The 10,674-nt window shown below is 46.2% G+C and overlaps 1 pseudogene; it reads right to left on the reverse strand.

The window, feature by feature from the left end:
* Positions 1-4,965: 4,965 nt before the first annotated feature.
* Positions 4,966-6,051, reverse strand: LOC123573902 (transcription factor SOX-30-like; annotated as a pseudogene).
* Between the last annotated feature and the right edge of the window lie 4,623 nt (positions 6,052-10,674).

Genomic DNA, 10,674 nt, shown 5'->3' on the forward strand with positions numbered 1-10,674 from the left:
AAAATAACTAACAAGTTTAAAAACTTTAAAATCATAATACATGCACTATAGATTAAAGGGTATTCAATAAAGGAAAATTCCCCTCCTGCACTCCAGGGCCACAGCAATAACCATTTCTGCGTATCCTTCCAGAAATGTTCTAAGAGCATAGACCTTTAAGATGCCCTTTATGGGCTTCATAAAATATGTGCAAAACTTTATTTATTTATTTATTTTTGAGACAGAGTTTCGCTCTTGTCACTTAAAAAAAAAAATTAGCCGAGTGTGGTGGCACACGCTTGTAGTCTCAGCTACTTGGGAGGCTGAGGTGGCAACTGTGACTGCACCACTGCACTCCAGTCTAGGTAACAGAGTGAGACCCTATCTCAAAAAAAAAAAAAAAAAGAAAAAAACAGAAACAGAAAAAAGGAAGCCACCAGCCTGGCATTGCCCAGCTCAGTCAACAAAACATCCTTTTTTTTTTTTCCTTTGGGAACAGTCATTACAAATGTTTGGCCAAGGGCAAGTCTATCATGTCTCCCAGAAATGGGCCTGCCTTAGTATCCCTTCTCTGCCCAGGAACTAGCTAGAAAAAGCTTGAAGGAAATCTGGTCTCAGCATAAACATGATGATGGATTTCACAATGCAACAGCTGGGAGCCCATAGTCAATTTTGCTTTCTGTAATTAGAGGTCTGTGGGGTGCATTCCTATGCACAGATGGCACTGTGATTCCCATTTTACAGAGTAGGCAGAATTTCAGAAAAATTCCAGGGTCTGCCTGAAGTCAAAGTCAAGTGGTGGAAGAGTCAGGATGAGAATCCACACCTCTCAATATTCATCCCAAGCTCCTTCCTAGGTGATATTGGGCTACAATTCAGAGGTGGAGGTTAATGGATTCTTAGGACTTTTTTTTTCCCTGTTTTTATTTATTTATTGAGGCACCACTGCACTGTGTCCTTGGCAACAGAGTGAGACCCTGTTGCCCAGGATGCAGTGCAGTGGTGCCATCATAGCTTACTGCAGCTTCAACCTCCTTGGGTTCAAGTGATCTTCCCACCTCAGCCTCCCAAATAGCTGGGACTACAGGTATGCACCACCATGCTGGGCTTTTTTTTTTTTTTTTTTTTTTTTTTTTAACTTTTTGTAGAGAAGCAGTCTCCCTATGTTGCCCAGGTGAATGGGGCCAGCCTCTCTACACTTGTGGGTATTTCTCGTCAGGTGGAATGAGAGACTGAGAAAAGAAATAAGACACAGAGACAAAGTATAGAGAAAGAACAGTGGGCCCAGGGGACCGGCGCTCAGCACATGGAGGACCTGCACTAGCACAGGTCTCCGAGTTCCCTCAGTATTTATTGATTACTATTTTCACTATCTTGGCAAAGGGAATGAGGCAGGAGAACAGGGTGATAGTGGGGAGAAGGTCAGCAGGAAAACATGAGCAAAGGAATCTGTGTCACAAATAAGTTCAAGGGAAGGTACTATGCCTGGATGTGCACCTAAGCCAGATTTATGCTTCTCTCCACCCAAACATCTCAGTATAACAAAGAGTAACAGAGCAGCATTGCCGCCAGCATATCTTGCCTCCAGCCACAGGGCGGTTTTCTCCTATCTCAGAATAGAATGAATGTACGATCAGGTTTCACACCATTCCGTTCCCAGGGACGTGCAGGAGATGGAGGCCTTCATCTTATACTAATCCTCTTCAGCACAGACCCTTTACGGGTGTCGGACTGGGGGACAGTCAGGTCTTTCCCTTCCCATGAGGCCGTATCTCAGGCTGTCTCAGTGGAGGGAAACCCTGGACAATACTCAGGCTTTCTTGGGCAGAGGTCCCTGCGGCTTTCCGCAGTGCATTGTGCCCCTGGTTAATGGAGAATGGAGAATGGCGATGACTTCTACCAAGCATATGGCCTGTAAACATACTGTTAACCAGGCACATCCTTCACAGCCCTAGATCCCTTAAACCTTGATTCCATACAGCGTATGTTTCTATGAGCACAGGGTTGGGGCTAAAGTTACAGATTAACAGCATCTCAAGGCAAAACAACGTTCTTAGTACAGATCAAAGTGGAGTTTCTTATGTCTTCCTTTACTACACAGACACAGTAACAGTCTGATCTCTCTTTCTTTTCCCTACACCCAGGCTGGTCTCAAATTCCTAGGCTCAAGTGATCCTCCCACCTCAGCCACCCAAAGTGCTGGGATTACAGAAATGAGCCACTGCGCTTGGCCTCTAAGGGAATTTGGATTTAACATTCCAGGATAGGAAAGCAGGGCTGCGTGCTTCAAGATGAAGAGTTACCTGCCCCTGGGATTCGTAATGACATCACCATTTCAACAGAGGTCATTCTGAGAAATCCTCAGGGCCAACAGCATGTCCCTGTTTATCTGACAGGGTATTATAAACTTCACAGAAACTTCTCAAACCATTGACTTTGGAAAGAAAGTGATTCCTCACTTTTGGAGTGGAAAAGTTAAAGATTCATGAAATCAAGTAGAGGCCTAGAATCCCTGTTCCAAGCCAGGCTGTTAGGCCGTGGGGCTATTTCATTCTCCCCTACTATAGGACTGCATTCAAGCCTCCGCAGACCTTCTTTCTGGGTTGTCCGAGTAAAAGGCCACTCTACTCTGAGTCCAAAAGAACAGAGTGAACTGTTTGGGAAAAGGCCATGGACCCTCTCAAGAGCCCTCAACCTTAACCTCTCCCACTTAGGATATGAAATCCTGGTCACACCATGTCCAATTCTGAATATTTAAAAAGAGATTTAGGCTGGGCACGGTGCTCATGCCTGTAATCCCAGCACTTTGGGAGGCTGAGGTGGGCGGATCACAAGGTCAGGAGATCGAGACCATCCTGGCTAACACGGTGAAACCCTGTCTCTACTAAAAATACAAAAAAAATAGCTGGGCATGGTGGCGGGCGCCTGTAGTCCCAGCTACTCAGGAGGCTGAGGCAGGAGAATGGTGTGAACCCAGGAGGCAGAGCTTGCAGTGAGCCGAGATTGCACCACTGCACTCCAGCCCGGGGGAAAGATGGAGACTCCATCTCAAAAAAAAAAAAAAAAGAAGAGAGAGATTTAAAAAGGAGCAAAGAGCAATGGCTGGGCCCAGTGGCTCGGGCCTGTAATCCCAGCACATTCGGAGGCCGAGGCAAAAGGATCACTTGAGCCCAGGAGTTCAAGACAAGCCTGGCCAACATAGCAAAACCCCATCTCTATTTTGTATAAAAATCTTTTAAAAAAGTAATTAAAACTTTGAAAAGGAGGAATGAAAATTATGTTTTCTCAACTGTGAAAAAAATGCTCAGGGGGAAGGAAATGTATCACAGTACTAAGATGTTGACTAGGTTAGGAGGATGGGGATATTGCGGCTGGACTATATTTGTTTTCCCTTTTCTAAACATCAGCATGTAAAATAAATTTCTGACCAGGTGTGGTGGGTCACACCTATAATCCCAGCACTTTCGGAGGCCAAGGCAGGCAGATCACTTGAGCCCAGGAATTTGAGACCAGCCTGGGCAACACGGTGAGACCCTATCTCTACAAAAAATATGTAAAAAGATATAAAAAAATAATAATTAGCTGAGCAGGGTGGCCAGTGCCTTTAAGTTCCAGCTACTCAGTAGGCCAAGGTGGAAGGGTCACTTGAGCCTGGGAGGTTGAGGCTGCAGCAGGCAGTGATCATACTACATGATTCTAGCCAGGACAAGACAGTGAGACCATCTCTAAATAAACAAATAAATTTCAGCCGGGCGTGGTGACTTGTGCCTGTAATCCTAGCACTTTGGGAGGCAGAGGTGGGCAGATCACCCGATGTCAGGAGTTCAAGACTAGCCTGGTGAACATGGTGAAACCCCGTCTCTACTAAAAACACAAAATTAGCCAGGCGTGGTGGCATATGCCTGTAATCCCAGCCACACAAGAGGCTGAGGCAGGAGAATCGCTTGAACCCAGAGGGCAGAGGTTGCTGTAAGCCGAGACTACGCCGTTGCACTCCAGCCTGGGCAAAAAAGAGAGAAAATCCGTCTCAAAAAATAAATGAATAAATAAATAAATTTCTTGGGGCTCCGGTTCTAACTAAGATAGAGTCAGCATAGTCTGTCTCTCCCACTGGCTGAAACTGAAAGCCCTGGACAGGCTGCATGAAGCAGCCAGCCGAGGACTCTGAAAAAGAAATATTAACAAGGCTGGTGCAGTTGCTCATGTCTGTAATCCCAGCGCTTCGGGAGGCTGAAGCAGGAGGATCACTTGAGGCCAGAGGTTTGAGACCAGCCTGAGGAACAAAGTGAGACTCGGCCTCTAGAAAAAATAATTTTTTTTTGGCCAGGCACAGAGGCTCACACCTGTAATCCCAGCACTTTGGGAGGCCGAGGTGGGCGGATCAGGAGGTCAGGAGATTGAGACCATCCTGGCCAACACGGTGAAACTCAGTCTCTACTAAAAATACAAACATTAGCTGGGCTTGGAGGCACGTGCCTGTAATCCCAGCTACTCGGGAGGCTGAACCAGGAGAATCGCTTGAACCAGGGAGTCGGAGGTTGCAGTGAGCCAAGATTGCGCCACTCCAGCCTGGCGACAGAGTGAGACTCCGTCTCAACAAAAAAAAAAAAAAAAGAAAAAATAATGGTTTTTTTGGTAGCAGCATTATCAGTAGTAGCCAGAAAAGCACTTAAAAACTCTGACACAGCAGAATCCTTTTATCTGACCAAAGGATCTGCGTTCTGAAAAGTGGAAGAGGAAAATCTTGATTGCCTTTTTTCTCTCTTCATCCTGTCACTTGGCCCAAGGGTACACCTCGCCATGGAAGCGACTTAACAGAGCAGGGAAACTAAAGGCCCCAATTTCTAGTTAGAGGACCAGGCAAATGTCTATCAAGAATACTTCTCTTTTTGTGCACAAAAATTAGTCCTATCTAAACACTAGGCCTTAAATTCGACTTTTAAAAAAAATACTTCAGAATTTTGAAGGCGTTGGTGTATTTTACTGCTATATATACAAGTCGATCAGAAGTGATACCTGTGCAGACTCTGTCCTGAAAAGAATCAGTTCCATGACTTTACTTTTGTAGTTCAGACTTGAAAACTGCTGACATGCCCTATAGGGCAACACAGGTGCAGTTTCGAAAACCCGACTCCCCTGCTGTCTAATACCTGCATCTGAGGGCAACACGGTGAGCGGGACATCTTTCGTTTCGATTTTTACAGAAGGCTCCAGTAGGGACTGCATTTTAATAGGCACTGGTGTAAGGGGGACTTTGGTCAATCTTATCAGCTCTGAAGGCGGAGCTCCCTGAAACTGGATCCGGGCCCCAGGGGGGACCGTGTGGAGAGTCAAAGGGATCCTGAGGTCTTGCTGGTGCGGCCCAAAGGCACCGGACGTTGGGGCCAAGATGACCCCCGCACTGCCACGAAACCGGCCATTGGACGCGAGCTCCGCGCCAAGCCTGCAGTCCTCGAGGAGTCTCTCAGGTTCCTCCATTTTGATCACACCTTCTCGGATGGCCGCCGGGCTTTTGCCTTCCCCACCTTGCATCCTCCTCCTCCAGCTTGCCCTTCTCGTTCCCTCGGAATAGTCGACGGCCAGCCTGAGGCCTTCCAACTTGACCGCAATGGAGGCTCTAGGACCGGTGTCGACGGCCCCCCGACGCCCCACCGACCGGTCCAGGCAAGGCCCTAGCTCCTGCTTCTTGGCCTTGACGTGCAGCGCCCGGGGCTGCACCGGGCAACTTGGGCCTGCAGGGGGCGCCCTCGGACGTGGCCGGCGGGCGGCAGGGGCCGCAGGACAGGCCTGAACTGCAGCTGGGAAAGTGGCGCCCTTGTCTAGAGCGTGGGGCCGTGGTAGCAGCAACACCTTCTCCAGCTTCACCTCCAGCAGCCGCTGGGCAGCACAGGGTACCAAAGCCTCCCTACACTAGGAGGCCACAGTAGCGATGGCGGCCGCGCATGGCGTGGGCAGTGACGGAGGGGTCTCCACAGCCGCTGCCCAAAAGGAAGTGCCCTCAACCAGCAACAGGGACAGAGCCGGACTCAAGGGGAGCGGCTGAGGCAGCGGCTCCTGCCTAGTTCTCTCCATGGGGGTTGGGGGATGCCCCGGCCTGGATTGTGAGCTCCGCCGTTTGTTGGCGACCTTCCCGCTCCCTGTTTCGGTTAAGACCCTTGCAAGGCCTTTGCTACCCAGAACCCTATGCGGTTCAAAACACAGCTCTATGTCTCAGCCTCACCCAATCACAAGCGACCAATACTCCTGTCCAGCCAATCACAGGTGGGTTTTGTGGCTCTTCCCAGCCCATACTCTCGCCTCGTGCTGAGTCCTCAAATCACCTGTGATGGCTGGAGCCTCAGGGCGAGTTGCCCATTTTAGCTCACTCTCCCTCTCTTGCGGAGTTCTCTCCCAGCATTGTCTTTAGTCATCTTTCCCCTGCCTGGAGCTGCGACAATGGCGTTGCCCAGGAAACGTTGTGCTTCCAGTCCGCTGACCTCCAGGGAATAAAGTCTTTGATGTTAAGACACGCGATGGCCTTGTGCACTGGCTTTGTGCTGCCTAAGTAATCTGTCGGCCCTGAGTATCACCAGGACTTTTGAATCTTTGCCAAGGGAGAATGGGGGAGATTTTGCAACTTACCAATAACCCATTAGCTAATCTTGCTGGGAAAAGCCTTCGACTTTGTGCAGTTCTTGTTCTAGTTAAGCTTTCAATTAATCACCAGGTCCTGTGGCCCTACTTCCAAAATATTATACATCCCAAATTCATCCACTCCTTTGGGTCTTTACTGCCATTACTCTGGTCCAGGCTCCCACCATCCTTCACCTGGATACTGCCAAAGCCCTGTAAATAATCTCCCTGTTTGTCAGCCTTGCCTCACTACACTCCAGCTATCTTTTGAAAATACAAATCTAAGGTTGTCACACTTTTCCTAAAGCTTTCCATGGCTGCCCACTGATATGTGATATGTGTGTAAAATCCTTGACAAAGCCTTAAAATCCCCAAATGACTTGGGATCTAACCTACTACTACTACTATTACTACTACTACTACTATTACTAGGTTGGTGCAAGCATAATTGTGGTTTTTGCCATTAAAGAGTTACCACTCTAGCCCTGAGTCTTTGGGTTTCAGCCACATTGGCCCCCTCATCATTCTCTTTCTACTGAAGGGTCTTTAAACATGCTGAGTGTGCTACTCTTTATGTCTCCTTAATTCCTCCTACCCAGTTTTCAGTGCAGCTCAACTGGGACTTCTTCAGAGAAGCTTTTACTGACTCTGAAAATCAGATCTAATCTTGGTCTACTTATACCTCTATGACTTCGTTTGCTTACCACGATTTGTAATTAGAATTTTTATGTGATGATTCCACTGCCTCTCCCACTTGACTATAAAGTCTTTGAAGGCAGAACTGTTTGTGTTTTGCCCATCACTGAATCCCCAATGCAGATCATTAAGCCTGGCATATAGTACTCAATAAATACTTGTTGAATAAATAACTGAATAGCAACTGTAATAGGGTAATAATAAAATAGTAATAATCACTACCTGTGTTAAGGGCTTACTCTTATGCTAGACACTCTTCCAAATCCTTTCCGTGTTTATGCTTCTCCTTTTATTAGGATTGTGTTTATTTCCATTACACATCACCAAGAAAAACAAAAAGAAATCCTGTATTAACATTTGTTGCATTTCTAAATGACATTCTGGCCAAAAGCTATAGTTTATCTTGATGTAGATGATTTTTGCAATCAAGACAATTTATCACTCAAAGAAGACCAACTCCAATTCATTGTCTAATCCTCTGGTATCAAATGTGGTCAACAGGAGTTCTTATGCCCAGCAGATAGACAAGAGCAATGATTTTCAAGCTTTTTTTGATTTCAAAAACTCTTTATACCATTAAAAACTACTGAAGATCCCCAAAGAGCTTTTTTCGTTTGGATTTTATCTCTCAATATTTACTAAGTTATAAACAAAAACTGAAATTTTAAAAATAGCTATTAACTCATTTAAAACAATAATGAAACCATTATGTGGTAACACATTTTCATGAGGAACAAATGGTATTTTCCCCCACATTACACTCACAAGAGAATGAAGTGAAAAGAGCAAATATTGCATTAGGATTATTATGAAAATAGTTTTAACCTAACTGACTCTCTGAGAGTGTCAGTCCCCATACCCCACTTTGAGAACTACAGTACTAAGGTTTAAATGGGAGAGTCAACTGTGTGCATGAACAAAAGCTAATAAAAGAGGCAAACAAATAAATCAAGTTGTCAGATATCAGGGGAAACCCCAACCCCAATATTCAGCATGGGTTCTTTTCTATTCCCTAAGCATTGGCTCATCTGAGAAATAAAGGGAAAGAGTACAAAAGAGAGAAATTTTAAAGCTGGGTTTCCAGGGGAGACATCACATGTCAGCAGGTTCCATGATGCTCCCTGAGCCGTAAAACCAGCAAGTTTTTATTAGTGATTTTCAAAAGGGGAGGGAGTGCATGAATAGGGCGTGGGTCACAGAGATCACATACTTCACAAGGTAATAGAATATCACAAAGCAAATGGAGGCAGGCAAGATCACAGGACCACAGGATGGAGTGAAATTAAAATTGCTAATGACGTTTCAGGCATGCATTGTCATTGATAACATCTTATCAGGAGACAGGGTTTGAGAGCAGACAAAGGGTCTGACCAAAATTTATTAGGCGGGAATTTCCTTGTCCTAATAAGCCTGGGAGCACTATGGGAGACCGGGGCTTATTTCATCCCTTCATAAAAGACAGCTGCCCCCAAAGCAGCCATTTCAGAGGCCTACCCTGAGGGGCGCATTCTCTTTCTCATTGATGTTCCTTGCTGAGAAAAATAATTCAGCGATATTTCTCCTATTTGCTTTTGAAAGAAGAGAAATATGGCTCTGTTCCACCTGGCTCACCAGCAGTCAGAGTTTAAGGTTATCTCCCTTGTTCCCTGAATATTGCTCTTATTTTTTCAAGGTGCCCAGATTTCATATTGTTCAAGCACACATGCTCTACAAACAATTTGTGCAGTTAACGCAATCATCACAGGGTCCTGAGGTGACATACATCCTCCTCAGCTTACGAAAATGACAGGATTAAGAGATTAAAGTAAAGACAGGCATAAGAAATCACAAGGGTATTGATTGGGGAAGTGATAAGTGTCCATGAAATCTTCACAATTTATGTTCAGAGATTGCAATAAAGACAGGCGTAAGAAATTATAAAAGAATTAATTTGGGGAACTAATAAGTGTCCATGAAATCTTCACAATTTATGTTCTTCTTCCATGGCTTCAACCAGTCCCTCTGTTCGGGGTCCCTGACTTCCCACAGCAGTCAGAGCTGTGTGAACCAGAGCAACTCCATCTTGAGTAGGTTTTGGGTAAAATGAGGCTGAAACTTACTGGTTTGCACACTCAGATGGTTAAGGTATTCTAAGTCACAGGATGAGATGGGAGGCTGGCACAAAATACAGGTCATAAAGACCTTGCTGATAAAACAGGTTGCAATAAAGAAGCCAGCTAAAACCCACCAAAACCAAGATGGCAACCAGAATGACCTCTTGTCACCCTCACTGCTACACTCCCACCAGTGCCATGACAGTTTACAGATGCCATAGCAACATCAGAAAGTTACCCTATATGGTCTAAAAAGGAAATAACCATTAAAATGGGCAACCAGCAGGCCTTGGAGCTGCTCTGTCTATGGAGTAGCCATTATTTTATTCCTTTACTTTCTTAACAAACTTGCTTTCACTTTATGGACTCACCCTGAATTCTTTCTTGTGCGAGATCCAAGAACCCTCCCTTGGGGTCTGGATCTGGACCCCTTTCCTGTAACATCTTTCTGGTGACCCAGATGGGAATTTAGTGCAGAAACCCGCGGTAAGTGGTGGGGTCCTGTAACATATTTCTGTTGACCACAGAATCGACTATACTGTGGAAACCCCCAGCCCAAAGGCTAACTTCAGGTATGTGGTAAGGTCTAGTAACGTCTTTCCAGTGAACCCTGAAGGCATGATACTGAGGGGACCCCCGTCCCAAAGGACATAGACTACAGCACTGATTGGACGACTTTGGGCAAGTGGTGGAGTATCCATATAAAGAATGGGATTGGGTTAGAGGCCCAACTTAGAAGAATTAGAGCCTCGCCTAAGACAGTGTGGGTTAGAGGCCCCTCTTAATAAAAGGCAGGAATGCTTGACCATCCTTGGGTTAGAGGCCTGACTTAGGAGGGTTAGAGTCCCTTCTAAGATTTAGGGTGTTAGAGGTCCCTTTCGTTAAAGTACCTTTTGGCTAAGAACAGGTTTGGCACTACGGGATGTTAACTGCTATTCTCTTTGAAATACTCTGCCCTGGCCGGGCACGGTGGCTCAAGCCTGTAATCCCAGCATTTTGGGAGGCCGAGACGGGCGGATCACGAGGTCAGGAGATCGAGACCATCCTGGCTAACACAGTGAAACCCCGTCTCTACTAAAAAATACAAAAAACTAGCCGGGCGAGGTGGCGGGCGCCTGTAGTCCCAGCTACTCGGGAGGCTGAGGCAGGAGAATGCTGTAGACCCGGGAGGCGGAGCTTGCAGTGAGCTGAGATCCGGCCACTGCACTCCAGCCTGGGCAACAGAGCGAGACTCCGTCTCCAAAAAAAAAGAAATACTCTGCCTTGTACTCTTTGCTGACAGCTGTGGGTGACA

Source organism: Macaca fascicularis, chromosome 6 (assembly GCF_037993035.2).
Source record: "Macaca fascicularis isolate 582-1 chromosome 6, T2T-MFA8v1.1".
In the NCBI taxonomy this organism is placed as follows: domain Eukaryota; kingdom Metazoa; phylum Chordata; class Mammalia; order Primates; family Cercopithecidae; genus Macaca; species Macaca fascicularis.